The sequence below is a fragment of the Ylistrum balloti genome, unplaced genomic scaffold, assembly GCF_031769215.1.
Source record: "Ylistrum balloti isolate Yb309-2 unplaced genomic scaffold, AGI_CSIRO_Ybal_v1 Utg371260, whole genome shotgun sequence".
NCBI lineage: Eukaryota > Metazoa > Mollusca > Bivalvia > Pectinida > Pectinidae > Ylistrum > Ylistrum balloti.
The window spans coordinates 492,232-515,225 of record NW_026782679.1 but is presented as its reverse complement, the minus strand read 5'-3'; positions in this window follow the sequence as shown (position 1 = coordinate 515,225).

The following is a 22,994-nucleotide window of genomic DNA, read 5'->3' as shown; positions in this document are numbered from 1 at the left end:
GGTTCGTGTCTCCTACAACCGAATTAGATATATCACTACCTTCTTATCATCATAACAATCTGTCAGAAGCCCTATATATAGGGTCATGACAATTGTAATGACGCAGCTCTCAAAGCCAGACTGTTTTTATAAATGGCCAACTGTATATGTAACCTTTGGCACTACTCGTCAAGTTTATGTATTTCCAATAGAAGGATAGCTGATTCAATGGCTACCAATGTTTGGCTGTTTTCTGATGTTGTAGTTGTCTACATTATTAGCTATTCAGCAACGCTATGCGCCAAGTGGCAGATTTACCTGTCCCTTTGTCGGAGCAACTCTTTACTCTTAATATATCTACCATTCTTATTTCCTGAGTGAAACATAGAAATATCATTTTTTTTAAAAACAATTTTATTCCAATTTTGCTGTGTTAAGTACATATTGATGTGAGATCATCTAAGCACTGAATTCAAATTCTGAAGCTTGGACATAATACAGATTAAATGGAAATGCCCCAAAGCAGAGATGATGTCTTCGCGTGATTTGACCACTTGCAAATGGTTAAATATCAAAATAGCATGACCTGGACGTAGCTGTATGCTACCATATCGGGTCGCATTGTACTTTTCGCCCTATTGTCCATTTTACATTGAAACATAAAATTTCAATCCGCTTAATTTTTTTTTAATATCTATAACAAGGCTATAAGCAAATTGATAGCGTTGTGATATCATTAGTTGATAGTGTTAATTGTAAATATGATATATTTGTATAATATAGTACCCTTAAATCAAACTTTAAGAAAATGGACTTTTCAGCAATACGTTGTATACTTACTACTATCTTTGGTATCTACAAATATTCATCACAAATATTAAGCTTCTATTCAAAGTACTTTTTCAAACGCACTATTGCTTACAGCATGTTCAAGTAATCAAAATTCAATTGTAAAAATCATAATTTGTTCATTTCACCTACGATCATATTTAAAACGTGGTTTTACTTCGCATAACGTCCAAAATTAGGGCAAACCATGAACAAAATACCTGTACACGAAGACCCTGAAAAAAGTACAAGAGAGAATAAGACCAAGTGTTCTAGAAATGTTTTCTCCTTCATCGACGACACCCGAAATGTTAAAATGTTCATGTTTTAATGGCACCACAGCGGACGGGACTCGTCACTCATAAGGTGGTACAACGATGTACGTGACACTTTCCAGTTTGATACTACGGAATATGACAGCAGAATTTTATTCCCCTTGATAAATTCATGGTATGTCTTTTTTCATAAGTATCAATGAAACAGTGTTACGAAGATTCAATTTGAAACGTTAAATGTAATGTCGACAGCTGGGTATTATTGTCGTAACCGAGTTTAGGTAGAGGACGTTATCATTAAATAAAGGTTCGTTCCTTGCCTAGCACTGTGACAAAAAGAAAACCCAAAACAGAAAATACAAGTTTGTACTTTGACAACGTTACGCTAACAACATTACAATGAGTAATACTTTCCTATTCACTATGCATGAATCCAATAGTGAGAATAATGCCTTTGTACAAATATTAACATTACCCATACTCGGGTATTTGCTTTACCCCTTTTCGGGTAATTATTTTAAACCTTACCTGGTACGAGGTTCATCCGTACTTGGATAAGATTTTCCCGAAACTAAAATGAAACTATCACAGGATAAAATACCCATGATATTATTGGGGCATTAGTTTACATATATACTTTTAAGTTAAGACATTAATATCCGGTTTCCAAGCATTTGCTCCATAAATAACTCTAAATTAAGAAATCCAGTTATGGGTAAATGGATTATTATTTTGAATTCATATGCCAAAGATGTTTACAAGTTCAATGTGCATATTTGTCATCGTGAAACGTAGGTAAAGATGCCTGGCAGACGACAGGCGAATGACAACACATACGCTCACCTTTTATACCCTTTTAAAATTACTGCACGCAACTTTTACAGTCAAATTCTTATTCTGGACTACTGATTGGACCGTATCCTGGTTTACAATCCGATATTAGTTTATTCCCTCCGATTTAAAAGTGTTCCGGTAGTTGCGGGAAGAAGGGCATGGCTGCCTGTGAATACTGCCCACTGAACTGACCATTCAGTGATAAAATACAAATAAATGAAGTATATATGAATGAATATTCAAGACTCTGGTAAATGTTAATAACATGCATGTTGTTTTCAATCCATTCCTCTTTGTTTTATCCATAGTCGAGTCATGATTGTATTACAATCGCACATGCGACTTAACAAATGGTGGTCTGTTACAGATATTCATGAGTAATATTTAATCCTCTTTAACATGCATATCGAGGATTAAACATTATCATTACATAAACATATAAAGTAAATACGATTATGCGGGAATAGTTACAATATGACAGAGTTGACGACTGTTTTTCCTGTTTGCAAAGTATACATTGTAGGTCTACAGATATACAAATATATACAGAGTGTAAATATAGCCTAACTTCAGATGACCATTTGTAACCAAGTTAATCATATCGTTTTTGTACCCCTCTGTTGGCCGACTTTGCTCATACGAGGCTGAATTTATCGAAAAGCTTATCAAAATTGCTTAGAAAGACCTTTTACAGTCGTTTTACTTCACAGTCGGATTATCATGACGTCTTTTCTCTAAATAACAAAAGATTTACTCACGTCTTTCGCATGTAATCACCAGAACTGGAAATCAAGGACACGACAAGCTTTTTTTTTTAAATCAGCTTATCGCGGTCGTTTCCAGCGACGAAACCAATATTTACAGCTTTCCACCAAGCTGTTTGATAAGCGTGATGATTTTTTTTCTAAAGTTCTATGTTGTTAATTGCCCATTTCTGGATAGCAAAAACGCTTCATTAAAATCTTATGGTATTGACATGTTGCAGTTAACTTGATATTCAAGGTCCTGTTCACTTTTCCATGATTAAAGAGTAAAGAGTTGTTTACTGACAGACAAGCTCGCAACACTGATTTTCAAGAGATTGATTTGAAAATGATGAGGCTGTTTTACGGTCGTCATAATGATGAGATTGAGAAATTTTACATTTCTTTATGTGATAGGAAGCTGGACGTCCTTGATAGTAGTAAATTTGCCTGTTGGTTCCGTTGGTGTTTACTTCGTTTTCAATTGTGAAAGTAACATTCTTGCTTCGATTGAAAAAGATTTACAAGGCGAGTGTCGTCAATGAAGCAGAAAACGGTTTTTTGTATTCTTTTTCATATTTTTCCTCGTTTTATGGACTTTTCAAAAAAACATTTTTGCGATATTAAGGTTTTAATTCCTGAAAGAAGATAAAAATTCTGCAAAGAAATTTTACTATTAAAATTGCCTTTTATTCCGACTACACTGATTTTTACTACTACTCCTTTAGACTTGACTAGAGGCTTAAAAAATCTGGCATCTGATCTGTCATCACACAAGTACATTAATAACATGCCCAACGGGTCTTACTCTCGCAATTTACGTCCTACGCAATCAAATATACCGCTTGCTTTAAGGTAATTGAGAAAGAAGCCGGACATGTGTACTTGCCAATGCCTTTATTTGTGCTCAAGAAACAGTTGCAATATAATCAATTTCAGATGACATAGAAGAGAAAGCAATCCCGCCTGCATATCCACGAGCACTTCAATGTATAATGTTTAAATTCTTGAAAACTTTCATTTTCTGATTCAGAAGATGTTCTTGACATATCTGATTTAATTTCGACTAAAGCATTGATCGCCCAAACAAATCAAATTTGCTCCGATTTCATTTAATTTCAACTCCTGTTTAAATTATATGAAGAGAAGTTATCTGCTTTTTGCCGTGAATCTGATCAACCTTTCTCCGTCGGACATACATTATCGATATATAAAATGTCTACTTCACATATTTCTGTAACGCTTATTTTCACTCTTTCTTGACGACGGAGTGTAAAATCCCTCCTTAGTATATCTAGTCATCAGGGTCCGAGATCATTTTGTGGATGAGAAACATGGTCCTTAGGAGCAGGTTGGTTCATAAACGCAAAACAACAAAGTTAAGCTCACAAGTCCAAGCTTCGGCTCGCTAAATCCAATATCAGTTTCACTACAAATGGCGAAAATAAAAAGATGAAATAAGGAGTTTATTTCACGAATGATGAATGTTTGGTTTCACAAACAGTATTACTTTTTCCTGAATAATGAAATATTGTAATTGAAACGACGTAGGTACTTCATACCTTAACAAGTTATGCATAAATTTAAGCCACACTCTGACGATTACTATTAACGTTCTATCAACAAGTAATAGTCACTTAAGGCCTATCTCCCGTGCGTGTTCTGGGGAGGTTTCGATATGTTTGTGTTAACCTCCTTTTGACAGAGTGGAACTGCACCCAACTTTACAGAGCTATAATAATGAAGTATGCTACCGCATGTCCCTATTAGAACGCCCCAACCGGTCAAAAAACTAGGAAATACCAATATATCAACATAATCCTAATTTTTAGCAATACGTCATATACATACTACTATTTTTTTCAATTTTTGGTATTTAAAGATGTATATTCCAAATATTAAACTTCTATTAAAAACATCAAGAAAATACCAACAAGACACAAAATATGAACAAAAGAAAGATTTACACGAAGACTCCTGAAAACTGTACAAGGAGAATAAGACCAGATGTTTGGAAGAGTAAGTGTCTTCGCTTGATCGACGACATCTGCCATGTAAACCTTGATCAATCCAAGAAAATAATGTCACGTTCTCAAATGAGAACATGGTATACAACAACGGACCCAACAGCGAACCAACGAGCATCAAACACGTTTAGCTTCATTTCACAGAAAGAAGTAGAACATTTTTCAATGAGATCACAATGGCGACCATAAAACTTCTCAATGATTTTAATTCACCTGCATGTTTTGAATCCTTGTGTTACGAGTTTGTCCGTCAGTAGACGACTTCTTGCACGAAAATCATGAAAATGGGAACAGGCCCTTGAATATTGCATCAACTGTTACATGTAAATACCATAGGGTGGAGATGCAGGGGTATTGCTATCTGGTTGATATATACAATGGACGTAGTCAATACATTTCTTGTTCTTTGAAATTATACTGACGGCAAATCAGCCATAACACTACCATAATTCAGAATTTTTTTGTTCTGTATCTATGGAAGATTGTACGAAAGACACCTTTAACATTGGATAGAGGAGAGTATTACAATTTAACTGCGTCGTCAGTGATGTTAAGGATCTACAATTTGAAGTCTAGGAAGCGACGGAGGAAAATTGAAAAAAAAAACTTAAAATGTCATCTTTTCCATTAGTTATTGGACGGACTGGATGTCGGACGCAATAAAATTAGCCTGTTAAATTATAGTGCATTCCGGAAACGTTTAGGAATCCTGATATTTATTGCAAACACTCTGGTGTTGTGTATATAAATTTGTTGTGGAAAAAAAGAAAGCCATGGCATGTACAAGGATTTATCTATCACATCCAGTACAATATTGCTGGTGCGAAGTCTTGATGACAAGTGCCATACACAATTTAATATATTGTTGAGGCTATAGGACATGAATGATTGAGTGGATACCTCTTGAATTGAAACTGACAAAAAAGTGATGTAGAAGTGAAGGATACAGATTATCACAAATAAAAACGACAGGTTGGTATCTGATTAAACTAAATGTCTTTTTTGTCAAGGATAAAATTAATGAGATAAGAATTGTTTTAAATTCATTCTTTGATAGCTATTTCAATTCAACTTGATGTGTTATTTTCATTGCTATTAGCACGAATACTGGCAGCATATATTATCTTCAAAGCGACTTATTTTCATCAAGATATATATATTTTTTGAGACTTTTACATTTTTAGTTTTCCCTTAGTCCAGACAAACTAGTCTCTGTTTTCATCAACCAAATATACTCGGTGAATCATTGCTACTGTATCTTTTTTATCTCTATTTTTCTACGATTTCTCCTCTTTTAGCAAAACGTCTTGAGAATAATTTTATTCCCACCGCCACCGGTCATATATCTATAGGTTCGACACATGCAGATCTATCAAGTAGACTGAATAGTTCTGTACACACATAATATTGAAATATTTATTTACAAAATGCCACATGTCACCAGTCTTACTATACTGACACTCATTATATATATACTAGCAGTAAAAGAAACGTAAACTTTGCTTTTGTAATATAACGTTTAGACACGTGGACGAAATTAATTCGATACTGAGCTACCTCCGTGCAATGTGAAAATGTTCTTCAGTTGAATTGCAGCCGACCACATTATGACCCCGCTCGACGCTGCATGCTATTCAGCAGGTTTTTCAAGGGTACTCCTGCACCATATACGCTGACAAATCATTACAAATCAAACATTGGAACAGTACAGATCAGCTACACAACATTTCTTTTCGAAGCGATCGTAGAGCGAAATGTCGCGATTGAGTAAAATCGAGAACGGTAGTACCATTGCTCTGATGATTCAGGGGCATTCTCAACGTCATGTAGCCAAGCAATATGGTGTAAATGAGACAAAAATATCGCGTTGAGTTGAGCGTCTCAGAGCCACAGGGAGAATGAGTGCCCGTCCCGGGAGCGGACGCCCTTTCTTTAAATCGCGATGTCCCAGACTCGCTCTCATACCTTTAATATCACGCCTTCAGCACGACTCTCTAGATGCTAACGAACCCTCACTATATAGCCGTCTAAATAAATTGACTTTGCAATACACCATTCAGCAAAAGTAAAAAACTTCAAATACTGTTTATCACTTGTATTTGATGGAAAAAGATATTTTTTTCTCAAAACAAACCAGCGACCATTCCACCAATCGGTATTCGGATTTCCACGCTTTTACAAATATTGATATTGACCGAATTCAGTTATTTGGAACGGTAGAAATTCCATCCTGACTCTTGAATTCACCTGAAGTTGACTTTTCACTACTTGAAATGGTTAATTCAGACACTGGCAGTTGTACCTTTATTTCATCCTTCTCGAAATTACAGTTAGAATATAAAACATTTCTACATTTATATACGAATGGTTCAAAAAGTAATGATAAGGTAGACGCAGTCATGGTTTCACAAGATGAAGTCTACTGATCATCATATCTTTTTTATATTATATCTTTTTATTTTCAGGTGACCCAGAGTTGTTCGCAGGGAAAAGAAACCAAAATTAAGTTTGTAGGCGTCAACAACGACCAATCTTACCGGAATCCTTTATTTCGCCTTAAAAATCTAAATTATACTGTCAAGCCAAAATAAAACATTGAATGTAACAAAGAAAGAACATTTGAAAAATTTCAGTAAAAGAGTTACACAGCATAATATATTTATAACGTCGAGTGAACGAATAAAGCCACGAAGCACAAAGCCGTTTTGAAAATAATTGTCACTTGTTTGTGTGGTGTTATCAGTTCGCTTCTATTTATCTACTTCATATTACCTTTTCCTCGTGATCTCATGTTGACCATGCGTTAAACTATAGGTCCCACTGAAACAGTTCGCCTTAAAATGATTATATATCTGTCATGGAAGTTTTCTAGACCTGTGTATTTCAATATCATTTACGAACTCAGAAAACACATCAAACCATGCGATACCCTGTTATCATATTCATAACAACCAGTCACTACAGCGGTTACTAGGGTAAAATACTGGTGGACAGGAGATTCAATACATAACGACACCAAACAAATGGAATAGACTGACATACACAGTTTAAAAGAAGCTGGTGTGGTAAGTTATATCTGGTTAATCATGCAGACAACTTTCAGAAAGATCGATTCATGATGTCAATAGTGCAATAGTAAATGTACACTATAATCCCCGTATAGATGATGGTGCGTCTCTATAGGCATCGCAATACCATAATGTACAAAAACACGACAAAAAATCTTCAAGGAAGACTTTATATCAGTACTTTAGAAAAATACATGGTTAAAAGTTCTTTAGAAGATATAGATATACATCATGTCATCTATAGTGCTAACTCCCACCAGAAAGTGTCAACTTTAAAGCTATGCAAATGGAGAGCTTACGGTATCATCATTTATATGTGTTTCCATCCTTGTGCTATCAATACCTTTTGTTGTACATTGCTTTGATCTTCTTGAATTACTTTGAGATCCTAACAAGGATTTTATCCAATCAGATTCTGTGCAATGAAGTGAAAAGAAGAGTAGCTGTTACATCCTGAGTGTGGATAATTCGTAAACATTTTGAATGATAACAAAAATCAATTAAAACATTTTTCTTGGCATGTTCGACCGACTTGGCTACCTTGCATAAAGCTTATCATCTAATGCAGGTACACAACTAATTGTATCTGCCATTAAAGATAGCATGAACGTCTTGGTTTGAATGGCTTTGAAAAGAATGTTATCCTGCCTCAAATTATCCCATTGTCGGCAAAATATCATGGTAATGACTTGTCAGTGTGATGTCGGTGCAATCCAAGATCTGGAATTACATCTGCTCCAATTGCAATGAAATGAGAAATATATATCAGAACTATGATTATGATAAATGAATGGCCTCTAATGGGTAGAATACAATAGGGAACAAATCAACAAGTACAGCGTAATAACTACATCCCACGGCGCCACAATATAAAACAGCCCTCTTCTAATTTGTAATTCATAGATAACAAATATTTCAATACATTTTACACTTGTTATTTTGGCCGTTATTACATTTTAACCAATATACATATGATTTTTGATATCAGGCTTTACAAGCATTCGTCAGCGACCGAGTCAGCCGTGACACATTCAATGTGATCGACGCTGTATTTGTCGTTACTTGACAAGCCATCTCTTAGCTATTTTGAATAATTACTGAGATTTAAATAAAACTAAGAAGCGGAGTGAGGAATCATAATCCGTCAAAATAAATATAAATCTATGAGAAAAAATTATCAATTAAAAGAAATTCATGAAATGTGTAACAACCTATTTGAGTACAAAGTCCATTTTTGCTACGGTGACTTTTGGGTCCCGGTCCTATAGCCATGATGTTGATCCAGATTAAGATGTTGTGGTAAATTGTACGGCAAAAGTTGTGCGTGATTTTATTATTATTATTATTATTATTATCATTGAGCGACCTGCAATAATGCAAGTCAATTTGATAGCAACGACTTTTTGCGAATGCATATTACAGGCAAGCTCCAGTATTAATTACTGAAACCTTAAAACTATATACTGTCAAGTAGGGTTTAGCAGCTTGATGAGTATGACCGCTATCACTCGCTAGGGGCTTCTTCCATGATACTTAGTTTCATTATTTGTGACTCTCGTTATATTATATACAATTATTGTACCGGAAACCAGCGTTAATCAGCTGCATTAAGATTACGTAAAAATGTACCACAAATATTTAAATTTGAACATGCATTTCATAGTCTCTTAGAATTCTATGTAGAGCGGACTGAATGTATCTTAAGAGGGGAATATAAAACAGGATTTAATAGGTAATCAATTGTCGCAACATGTATGACCTCTTTCGATTCCCTATTTGGTCAATGGCAAAACTTACTTTAAGGGTCCGCGTCAAAGTGACTTGTCAGAGGTGCGTTCGGAAGCGAGAACGTGCACGAAAGTTTAGTCCGTTCGCTAAAATTACCGCATTTGTCGAACACTCTCCCTCACGCATTAAGGCAGTGATTCCCATCTCAACCATTTCAGATTGTACAGAACACATTTTCTTATTTTTGTAACCGATTGAATGTTTAATTATCGAGATTATCATTAGGAGTATTGCATACAACATGTAGATCAAGATATTCTTGACAGAAGAATAATAAAATGTTTCAAGGCAAGTATCGTTCTGCATGGAACAACAGTATAATGGGTCTACAGTGTGAAATGGCAGATATAAACTTATAATATCCACAAAGTTTTTTAACCTTCGTCCGCTGAACGGCTAAAGGGCGAAAGGCCTTAAAAGGTAAATAAATAAAAGATAAATGCTAAAGGGCGAAAGGCCTTCAAAGGTAAATAAATAATAAGTATCAACAAGAGCATAATGTATGCAGAACTATTCATATATTGTACAAAAGACACGCAATTGAAGAAGACGTTTTAATACCAATTTAATGTTAGGTACAATAGAGCCGAGCAATGAACTAATCTGCATCACGCAGCTGCTGTTTCTTCCTACTAGGACTCTTCAGAGTATAAATTGCGAAGCCTTGGAAGCGACTGAAGATAATCCAAAGTGATCAAAAGAAAGGTCATACCTTGCTAACTACCATAGGGTGCATATAAACAGTCTGTGTTACGACCATTTTCTTCACCTATCAATATAAATCGTCAGTCTGCGCCATTCTTTTAATTAGATAAAAAGGTCATCCGCCAGTCATATTCCCATTTCTACGTGCAAAACAGGTTTTGTAAATTTAAATAACTTGTCTTTTGTTTTTCAATCGCAACTCTTACTGGAGGGAACATCAGAAACAGCTGCCTGATGACAAAGAAATATGCAAAGTAAATTTGCGTACATATAATGCATGTATACATGTGTAAACAGGCAAAGGTCAAAGACAATTTTGTTCAAAGTAGATCAGATTAAAATATATGTTTACTCTATTTAGAATAAACATCCCATCATAAAGAAAAAATATCTAACTGTCTTGGTTTGGTTATGTATGTTATATATTTCATACAATCCTTTCAAATTTTCCTTTTCCTGACAAAAGTAGTCCAAAGGTTCTCATTTTATCAAGATAGAATGTCCAAAAATGCATCCTTTTTCCACAGTGGTTAGTGAAAGTACTTTCCAAATTCTCGACTAACTTGTTACCTTACGTATCAGAATGTACTTGGTATCCAAACAGGTGTGGACATCATCGTAAGACACTGCACTATACGATTACTATTATTATTATAACATTCTTAACGACCCGTCAACACATAAAAGGTCATTAGGGCCATCAACCGGTAAAACACACAGCGATCCAAAAGGAAATAACATCCAACAAAATAAAAGGCAAAAGACAAATGCTAAAAATTTTAAATGGTTAATATATTATCATAAAAGATTAGAATGTTAAGTAATACTCTTTATTATTATATAGACTAACGAGAAAGTAATGTGAGCTGTTATCTATTCAGACTCTCTTTCGGTTGCAGAGTCATGTGATTTTTTCAACGATTCTCGAAGTTCTTACATTGAGAAAGGTTGATTGTATGTGTCTTTATTTTCGGAAGAGAATTTCAACTAAGTTGTTTCTCGAGTGGTCTTCATTTTAAAAAAATGTTGGAATGATTATTTGCAGACGAAATTTGAAAAAAAGCAGATCCAAAAGCATATGCGATATCAAATTTGGATGTGATTAATTTTCTTTTTGTTTTTAGATGTCCCATTGTTTTATGAGTTTGTTTTCGAGTTACTGCGGCAAATACTCAAATTTTCATTGTATGTCTCTTAGAGCATAGATGAAACATTCTTAAAAGAATTGGTAAAATATTTCCAAGAATCCTTTGAGATTGGGGCAGGTATGGTTAAGTTAAAATAGATACATAACAGTTCGTCGGTTACACAGCTGGTAAGTGACATAAATGGCATGGGGCAGTGTCTGTCTGTTAAAAGTGAAATGTATATAGTATAGAATCTTTAGATCACCCTCAAATCAACATTACACACCCTCTGATGGTTCACATCCATGAAATGTTTCATTCAAATAAAAACACATTTTGATAACTGATAGTTTTCAAATTGCAAGTACAATGTACAAGCAAGCACTTAGAGCCAACACTTTCATTTAAGAAACAAATACATAGGGTTGTGAAACATGTGAGCGATACAGCTTCGTTTGATTTTTATCCTTCAGAAAACGTATGGGAAATTGTTTTAGTGTTAGCATTTCATTTATTATTGTTTAACATTTCGGTTTTTAAGTATTATAAAGGAACGATAAGCTAAACAATAATAAGCATCATTAAAATACTTTAATTGGAATTGTACTCACACAATGTACATGTAAACATACATATGACACAAGAATGGAGAGCATCTGTACCTAGCCTAGTCGAAACAATGCATGCACACTGTATACCAAAAAACCCCGAAGAAAAAAGGAAGTTTAAAGTTAAAGAATAAGAATAAAGAAAGACTGAGAAAGAGAAAATACTCACTCGGTTTCTTTGGTAGTTTGAGGATAAGCACTGTCTTGTTGCCGGTCCCATATACTTGACATGTCTGACCGCTTCAGTGGTCTCTTACTCTGTAACCGACACATACCTGGGCGTGTCTGATATCCGGAGTACCGAATACGGAGAACAAATATTATCAGGAAAATACTAACCAAATCAATATGAATCGTAACAAAACCAATGGATATGTACATTTTTCCCTACATAATATGCCAAATGCTTATTGAAAGAACACAAGTATATTCTTAATGTATTGCACATGCGTCACATAGGCACTTAATCGCATTTGTAGTAGACGTGTCAAATAAGTAAACAACCTTTTGTAAAGCATAGTTTGTATGATTATTCAGCCCGATGATCTGCCTTTCTCTAGGTTCTGTCATATGAGAGAATTTTAACTACTAACCTCCATACTGCCTATATATGCATTGTTACAAACCCAGACTTGAACAAAAGCCCCTACACCCACCCCACTCTTGAACTAAATTAGCACCATCCCCAATCCTGTGTACTCATCGAGAACAACCTACTGCTAACATGGAACTAGGAAAGTGGAATCCGAGTGATGATCAGAGAGTATTTAAAATCACTTAGTATGTGTTAAGCAAGATGCCGATACCTGTTGAAGTGATATGCATGCCATCTGGACGGTACCAGTTAAGCAGTGTCGTTTGGATTGTAAGAAGGCGTTACCTCGTACCTCCTCACTGCACTAAATTATGTTTGACAGTACTATTGATGCACTTCCGCTTCCTTTTAACAATATTACGGCGGCTGATTGATAAGTTGTGAGCCTCGTGTTCAAGGGGTTGACATATCGCATTATTTCTTCAACATAATCCCCTTCAGCATTTATACACTTTTACCAGCAATGTTTCAGTGGTCAATGCCACTGTTTAAGAAGTCCATTTCTTGTCCGGTCAGAAAGTCTTAAAATGACTATATGACGTCATCATCTGACGGAAAGTAACTACCGGAAATGTTTTTTTATTTTTTTTTTTATGGAAATAGGTGAAAGTCTGATGGAGTAGCAGGATATATATATATATATATATATATATATAGGCAACCATATAAGCCTGATAGGACATGATGTAAAGCGTCTGAAGATTAATACATGAAAGCACTCATGCTTTACACTTAAATGCACATCGTGTTTTTGATTATTATTCTCATATATTGAACCGGACACTGAGCTGTTGATATTTTCATTATATATATATCTGTAACTCGCTTGTCAGACTTTGCCTGAATTTATTGACCATTTATGGGGTTGCACGCTTAAATGCCGCCACCCATTTGTCCATTTTGCAAACGTCACTTGGCTTGTTTACTTTACAGTGCTACTTCTTCTACGTAAACTGACCAAATGACCCAGTCGTCAGTCCGGGAACAGCACAGCTGAAAACGGAAATCACTGTTTAACTTCTTCAATACAAGGCTCTTAACTTATAAAGCAGCCCTTATATATGGCATTCATAAAAACCTCGCCTCAATAACAGTGTCTTCCATCATAGGCTCGGATGTTTGAAACGGATGAGTTTTTTCTGTTCTAAAAAAACGATATGTAAATATATTTATTGTACCATTCCATACTGATTACCGAATAGATAGGCACTGTTATGCACTGTAATAGTTGTACACCTATCAACGTTACGTCACACTGTTTACACCGTTACACAAATGTATGTATCGTTACACACATTTGTAAAATACAACATCCATGTGGTGTTTCTAATTGTCTTAAATATAGAGCGTTTTCTAAGACTAATTAAATGCAAATGCGGTGCTGACATTGTCTGCGGTCTTGCAATTCATTCAAAGTAAATTGAAAATAGTGAAGTCCTACATATGTTGCAGTTTCAGATAGCAGGTTCTCATTAAATAATTTACTATTTTGGTGCTTACCTGTACATCCACAATTTTTTTTAAGAATCCTGATGCATTTTTCTACATTGTTTCGATATTTATATATAATGCTGAATATAACATATAGAACAAGGCCTAGCTTGCATGATATTTTATGTTGATTGTATCTTCATAGACATTTTATGGTATATATATATATATTAATCAAATAATAATTTGAAGCTAGCAAGAATTCAAAATGACAAAACTACCAGAAAACAAACTCATAAGATATCAAAGGTAATTATGTATTTTACTTTGGTAATAATTGTTTTTTCTGTAGATATTTACTTTTGTATACGAGGCTTCAGAACCAAAGACAGCATGCTTGAGTGCTGAATCCAATATCCCCATACCATAATTATAGGTATAACATTTTTGGTAACATTTACACTGAGACTATTTCCTTCATAGTTAATCATAATGTGGTAATTGACCATCCTGAAATAAAATATCTGAATTACTGGACTGTGTTGTAGATGTATACCCATAAAGTCTGACATTGAATTGGTTCACAGTTGATTTTAAGAATTACAAAATAAATTATCAAGACCCGGACATGGCTTTTAGTAAATTCAAATATTCCTTTAAGATGTAATTTTTAAGTACACTGCATAACCATTTCACGAGATCAACAATAACTATAAAATGAGTTAAGGTATTTTACTATACTAAGAGGAAAATGTTAATATGGTAAATTAAATCCTTGACGTACACCCTTGAAACTTGACAAATGTGTACATTTGAGTTAAGTCCCTATGGTACCGTACTAAAATCAGTGATGCATTACTAAACTGCGCACGCCGCTTGTACAAAAGAATAAGAGACAAAAGCACGATATCGAACCCAGTATCAAAGATTGGTTCAAAATCTGTGTGTGCGAATCATCAGACACATTCGTCTTGATTTCCCACAATTTAGTCCAAAGACTACATGCCACCGGGAGGGTTGCAGACCGTCCCCGAAGCGGTCGCCCTCATGTGACGACGTGTCGGCAGGATAGGGCAATGCGACTTTTGCACCTACGCAATCGCTTTCTGACGGCCACGGAAACAGCAAGGAACACAATTGGGCGTCATCAAGTTCCAATTGATCCAAAGACAGTGCGTACTCGACTGCGTGCCTTCGATCTAAGACCGCGGTGGCCATATGTTGGACCACTGCTTAATGCGCGGCGACGTGCCAGACGAATGCAATGGCTAAACGCACATTCCGTAAGACGCTTCCCAATGCAACATTGGAGAATGTTCCTGTTCTCAGATGAGTCCAGGTTTTCGCTTTACCGGGCAGACGGCCGACGTCGTGTCTATAGACGTAATCACGAGCGCTATGCAGATGCTTGCGTGATAGAGAATGACCGCTTTGGAAGAGGAACGGTCATGGTATGGGAAGGCATTGCGTATGGTATCAAGACTCCTCTGGTTGTTATTCAGGGAAATCTCACGGCCGTCCGCTATAGAGATCAAGTCCTAGCGCCGTATTTTGTTCCTCTAGTACAGCAGCGTCAACTGACGTTTCAGCAGGACAACGCCCGGCCGCATGTAGCGAGGGTTTGCAGTGATTATCTCGAAGCAAACAATGTCCCCACCCTAGACAGGCCCCCATACAGCCCTTACCTCTCCCTAATAGAACATTTATGGGACGAGTTGGACAGAAGGATAAGACGTAGGCCGAATCCTCTAATAAACGTCGCACAGTTAGCGTTGGCGCTGGATGAGGAATGGAATCGTATACCAGTGAGGAGGGTTAATACCGATTCAATTCACAAAAGAGTTCATGGAGTTACTGCAGCTCGCGGGGGCACACATGATATTGATGGGTCCAGAACGCACTTCATTTTGAGTGGGGTACTCTTGAATCAACGTCAAATTTGAAAGGTTTACTTAACGTAATTTACGAAGTTCTCGTAGATGACAGAGTGGTCAACTATCTTTCAGTTACACCATAATTACATTCTAAAACCCTTTTCTTTTTCCCGTAGTTGACCTGGAAAGTCCTAATTGCGTTTCTATTCTTCTCAGTATATATATATTGACAGTTCTTTTTTAAGTCCATGTGTGTGTTGTGATAAAAGTGGAACAGAATCTCGAGTAAGTAAAAATTATAAAAAAATAAAGATATTCAAATTAAATCATATTAGATCGAGACCATACTGCAGGCTTTAATTGTTAAGGATCTGAATGCAGAAATATGTGTCCATATAAATCATTTCCCCATGTTAACTTGTATGTTACTTTCCTATTCTGTACATTTGCTATTATTATACACTTTTCATACTAAATGTTTCTTCATATCATCCTCTCAGATAACTTTTCTCATGTATATATGACTAATATTACTAAAATGTGCATTTCCTGTCACAAATATATGTGATTGTTGCTGCTGAAAACGAAGAAGACGACTTTGAATAGATATGTTCATTGTTGATGTATATATTGTCCTAAAATGATACATTCAATTTCATTAGATATCAAATTAAAATACTTTAATGTGTTAAAATAATTTTGATATATTTTAGATATATGATATAGAGGTAGGTTGCTTGCCTCCATATTTCATGTATCTGATTATCTGGTGCATGTCGAAGGGAATATCTGAAGGGAGATAATCAATCAAACTTGTTGATGTGAACAATTACTAGTGAATGTATCATAATATACAGATGAAAGTTAATGATTGCATTCTTACCAAGACTCTGCATTATTTCTCCGATTCAGAAAGGAAAGTGTTTGATTTGACATGCAGACAGATACACTGACAAGAGTTTGTGATTTTCTCATTCTCAATCATTTTTAATTGATGGGATGCTGGATTTCATCAATGTTACAGCTTCTCCTCTTGACATCTAGTTCTTACTTTGGTTAACTTGACAGCAAAAGTCTCCTTGGCCTGTGGCAGATAATTCTAGATATGAAGCTCATCCTCAGTTTCACAGAAACTTGATTGATTTTCAACAGATATTCTACAAGCATGTAGCTGAGTTAATTTGCCTTGACGGGTTTTTTTATTTTGCCTTTTTTGACAATGATTATTGCAAATTGCACTTTGGATTGAGTGTATATAAAAATATTAATCTTTTATGTATTATCTCTTAAATATGCATGTATATGTAAACACTTCTAAAGAAATTGGGTTATTTTTAATCTCGGTCCAGCAAAGAATTTATAGTCAGCGTATTTTTTAATAAGAGAATACATGCTCAGATTTTATAGCAGTATCTTGTTCAAATTTAAATGCTCACATTGGCTAGGTAGTTATGTTCTTTATATACTACAAAAATGAAATATCTAGTACCTTTTAAACAGCTTCAACACTACTGAAAATAGAAAAGGCGTTTTATCACTTTTTATCTTTATTCCGATCAGATACCTACAAATATGTTTAGATCCAGGTCCTGAAAGACATTTTAAATGGTTATTTATCTTTTTAAACCATGCAGGTCTTCAACAACTGCAAATTGAAACAAAAAATTTTACGTCATATGCACGCACAACAGATATCAAAAAATAATTTCATAAAGTTTTCATTAGTAGAACCAACACCCGTCACATTCAAACTTAAAATAAGGTCATTTTCAGTACGAATAAAATAAAACATTAGCATTTCATAATTCATTTATATTTATTGACACCAATGATTTTGCAGCTAAGCAAAAGAAGCTCTTGCATCATGAAGGTCAAATCCAATTTTTTCTAGACACGCCTTCTAGTCAATTTTGATACTTAAACAACCTTTGTCATTAAATGTTACAGACGCTACCACTATTCAGCTGATTACAATTTAGAGTTACCCCTCCATTTGAAGTTTAACGACATGGTTCAGTATAAACACCAAGTTCTTGATTTGATACAGAATAAATAATTACATGTAGATATCTACAACTTGATAAGTACATTTAAAATTAAATGAGGATTAATTTTATATAGAGAGAGGGAATTTGCCACTGCGAGCATCTTAAAAATAGTTACCAAATATGGAAACCACCGTCACACATCCGAGATAAGATTACCTGGAATCGACTTACTATTAAGTGTTCTTTTTTAAAGTTTGTTTCTTCAATAAAATATCTTTAAGTCAAATGCCTTAAGGCACTGAATATTCTTCAGGTTGTGTTCCACACTGGTTGGGAGCTGATATAATAGATTTGCTAAAACTTTATAGAGCTCTTATCAAATCAAAATTAGACTACGGTTCCATTGTGTATGGATCTGCTAGACCTTCATATCTCAAATTATTAGACACTGTTCATCACCAAGGTCTCCGGTTCGCTCTAATATCTTTTAAGACCACAACTACAGTAAGCCTTTATGTAGTGGCTAACGAAACATCACTACATGGCCGTCGAAATAAATTGGCTCTGCAATACACTATTCAGCTAAAGTCAAATCCTTCAAATCCTGCTTTTTCACGTGTATTAGATCCAAAATATGAAACTTTGTTTTAAAACTAACCATAAACCATTCCAACATTCGGTATTCGAATTTTCGTTCTTTTACAAAAAAAAAACAAATATTGATATTGACCAAATTCAGTCATTTGGAACGATAGAAATTCCACCCGGGCTCTTTGCTTCATCTGAAGTTGACTTTTCACTTCGTGCAATGGTTAGATCAGATACTGACAGTTGCACCTTTCGTTCATCCTTCTCGAAATTATAGTTAAAACATAAAGCATTTCTGCATTTATATACTGATGGTTCAAAATATAACGATAAGGCGATAAGGTTGACGCGGTCATGGTTACACAAGATGAAACCTATGCATGCTGGCTACCGAACAACGCCTTAATATTCTTGGCGGAAGCGCGGGCTATCTACCTCGCCCTTGAATATATTCAACGAAACAAATCAATAAAAGCTGTTATCCATTCAGACTCTTTCTGTTCTACGAAGTCTTAGCATTAGAAATATCTAAACTATTTTCATTCGTAATACGTTAACATTGACAACATCATTATACCCGAGTCATACCAGGGTCTTTTTGTGGTTTTGTTTTTTCCGGGAGTGGGGGAATTCCTAGCTCCCTCTACACAAGCCTCGGCTTATCAAAAGCGAATTGGTGATCTTTCATCTCAAATATCCAATGAACGACCTGTAAAAAGGATGTTTCAGAAAAAAAGTGCTCAAATTTGTCTACTAGGATTTTTATATAATTGAAATAAAATTTCAGGAACCCACCGAGAGGCTGCTTCAGTATCTAATGCTTTCGTTGACCTTGATAGCAAGTAATAGAACAACCACTCATATGTATGAATAACTGCTGATGTGACATTTTTGAACGGATAAATAAGACCTTTGTCATGAGTGACATTAGGACAAATAGCTGCCTTATGACAGGTTTTAATATGAAACGATAGTGAATGAGCCCTGTGGTGAGTTTTTTTTATTCCCGATTAAGTAATTGTAGATGTCAACGTTTTGAATTACGTGTGGTAATATTACCATATCTGGGCGAATGTAATTCCCATTGCTGCTTGAAAATGAGCTTTATCCAACCTTCATCAATCAACTTCTAATTCTAATTGCCACAAGGCAGCTGCGTCATCAATGTTTGCATAATTGTGATGGAACACAATGATTTATAGAGTTCTGGTCTGGATATGACGTGCGACCCTGTTATCGCCTTTAAGGACAAGACGTATCGGTGATACCTGCAATGAGTGTAAATGGGGACACAAATGAATTGAGCAACTATACGACCACCCTTATTTTGTTTCTTAAAATTTCAGGGACCTGCCTTGTGCTAGATAAACTAGCTGCATCACCACACTGCGAGGACCTGCATACTTTAAACATATATATACACTTTATCTATATAGTCCTTTACTTAAATTAAAGAATATACATCCTAATAGACTTCAAATTTTTCATGAAGTTTTTCCTTAAGCATAAAATCAACCTTGAGGTGTGATACTGTTACCTAATACAGAACTACGGCATTTTATTATATGACAGTTGGATGTGTACACCCACAGGCATATTCAGGCCCATATATTCCTATTTGAAATGGATGCAACGGCAAGAGAAAGGGACAGAAGGCCGACCAGGCTTGGATGCAGATGGAAACTGATAAACATCAATATTTGATAGATTTATCTGGCTAGGAAAGCAAGATATACATGAACGACCAGACCTTGCTGTTGGCAAGCAAATACCATGCATATACTTGAGAGTTCCCCGATGAGTTTTTGTGAATTTCTCCAAAAATACATTTGAGAAAATGACGTAGGCATCAGTCCAGGGTTAGGTAAAGGACAAATCTCCAGTCGTCTCACAGCTAGTCTACATTTCACACACTGATTTTAGCAGAACCAAAAGATCAATGCCATCGCTGTCCCATATTTTGTCCTTTATTTCCACGGGGATAGCAAACTCAACCGGATCGGATTTACTTGGGTTAAGTGACGGTCTCCATTGTTATTGAAGATACAAACGGTGTATACAAAAAATGTTGAATTCAAATTCCATCCAAGCCGAAAAAATGGCTTCTAAACAATTTACACATTACACCTTATAAAGAGGACAAATTTGTCTAAATCTTTCTCGTGCCTGAACAAAAGAACTTTCCGAACAATTACCTGTGTCAAACTTTGAAGAATCTAATTGTGTCAATTATTCCAAGGAATCTGAGAGATCACTTAACCAGGAATAAATCTTTTTTGCAACGAGATTGACCAGGACTTGAACAGTGAAAATGAAATAGCGGCAGAAACAAATACAAAATTTCAAGAATATGATGATAAATCAAAAGATGAATATGTAGAAAATTTTAATGATGACGTGCATGATCCAGATTGGGTCCAGAGAAGGAAAACGAAAAAAGGACAATGGTCAGATGGACAACAGCGATTGGGAGAGCACAGATCTTGAGGATGAAATTGATAAGGAGAGTACACCGGTGAACAAGAAAAAGAAAAGGGCTGACCCAGCTGAGTGGAAAAGAAATCAGGATGTGAAGAAAAATTCAGATGGAAAATACATACAAGAGATAACTAAACCCCCGCAGCATAAAGGTCCAAGGTGCAGTGCAAAGAAATGTTCCAAGGCTGGTTCGGTTTGTAAGTGTAAGGATTTCAGTGATGAAGAGAGACAATCGATATTTCAAGATTTTTGGAATGTGGACCAAAGGAAAGATCACATGATACAAAATCTTCTCGAAGGAAACAAATCTTTAGTTTCACTTAAAACAATAAAATGTTGAGTGAGTGTGTGTAAGGCCATGTTTCGTTCAACCATAGTGAGAGTGGACACTTGAATCTGATCATGTCCGTCTGCTGGTATGGGTCCTATCTCATCAGCATCAGTTTCATCACCAAATCTAACAGCTTTAATGAAAACAATTCAGGTTCCTCTTTTCTTCAATGACTTGCAAAATTACCATCACATTGCTGTAGTGCTTCAACCTCCAAGTTATACCAAGAACCTGGCATTCCATCAATAATACAGCTTTGCAGGATCTGTGAGGAGCAGGTGGCTGGCGCTGTCTCAAGTAAATGATATGTCTCAATAACGCTGTTCCAGAAAGTGGTGGTTGAAAACAACATTGGAATATTTCAACCGATAAAGGACCAATGTGATATATGTTGTGGATATGAATCAGGAAATCTTGATGAGGGCGTGTACAATGAACACATACCGACAAAAACAAATATTTGTCACACAGTTTCTTCAAAAACTTTTCCACATTGTCCTTTCACAACTCTTTACGCCCTCACACAAAGACTAGTGACAAGTGCGTTACTGATTTAAGAGTAATCATAAAAAGCCCAAATGATCACATTCAGTACAAATGTCTGTTTGATAACGATGACATGCCGGATTTGCCCCTGGAAGCACGGAAAAGTGATTGTCGCAATCATACAGATTAGAACATACAACCTCTGTATGACGCCAAAGTCAAAATTCCCAAGCTGAAATTCCAGCATCTACAGGAACTGAATCAAGTTGTCCCATCTGATTACCATCGCTTCTATGACAATTTGCCTCATTCAGTATGAACATTGTTTTGTAGGAAAATACAATGTGCGATATATTTTTTATCTATTTGGTTTAATGAATGAGATATCGAAAAGAACATAGAAAATGCTTACACGTGTAACTAGAACAGAATGTTGAAATATAAAAGCAAATAATTTCACCGAAATCTTTCATTTTTCCATAACCAGATAGACGGATCAGACACATCTTGCTTTGTATGATTTTATTTTTCACGTGTAAGTGCCAGGTGAATAGGAAGTTACATGTTAATGTAAAAATACAGTACTACATATAATTTGCAATATTGTCAGTGCCCTACAAGATGCTATATTTGGAACAATTTGTTTGCATTTGGCATATTCATATAACTTTGTAGCATTCTTTAGCTGTTCATTACTTCCATATTTGTCGAGTCCCATTTGTAGGCAAGCTGCTTGTTAGCATTCCCCGGCAGCTGCTCTTGAGTCTAATGCATATTAGCAATCTGTAAACCTTCCTTAAGAGTTCACTGTAAATGGGTTTTGCCTTTAAAACAGCTAATAAATGCTTAGCGTTATTTAAATCCAGCAGTATTGCTGCTCTTGTTATGGCTGAAAAGACGTTGACGAGGTGATAGGTTATGTGTTTTATGTACTAGTTAACTCCATTGATTGTCCGCTTGCAACAGATCAACTATTCATATGCAAGGCGATTATGTTTTGTGACGTGTGCTATACCGAATGGTAAAGTAAGGTAGATTATGGTTGGTTGATGCAACATAACCTAGGTCTTGTGTCGCATAAATTTAAAGATTTATGTCCCATGAGCATTAGCGGTTCACACTTTTGGATCGGCAGCACCTGCAACAGAAATGCCAGACAAAGATTGATTGCGACACCTATCCAAAAATTACTTTCTGAGTCAGATGACGAAGGACAAGGTCGTTTATTTTGGTTTTTCTTG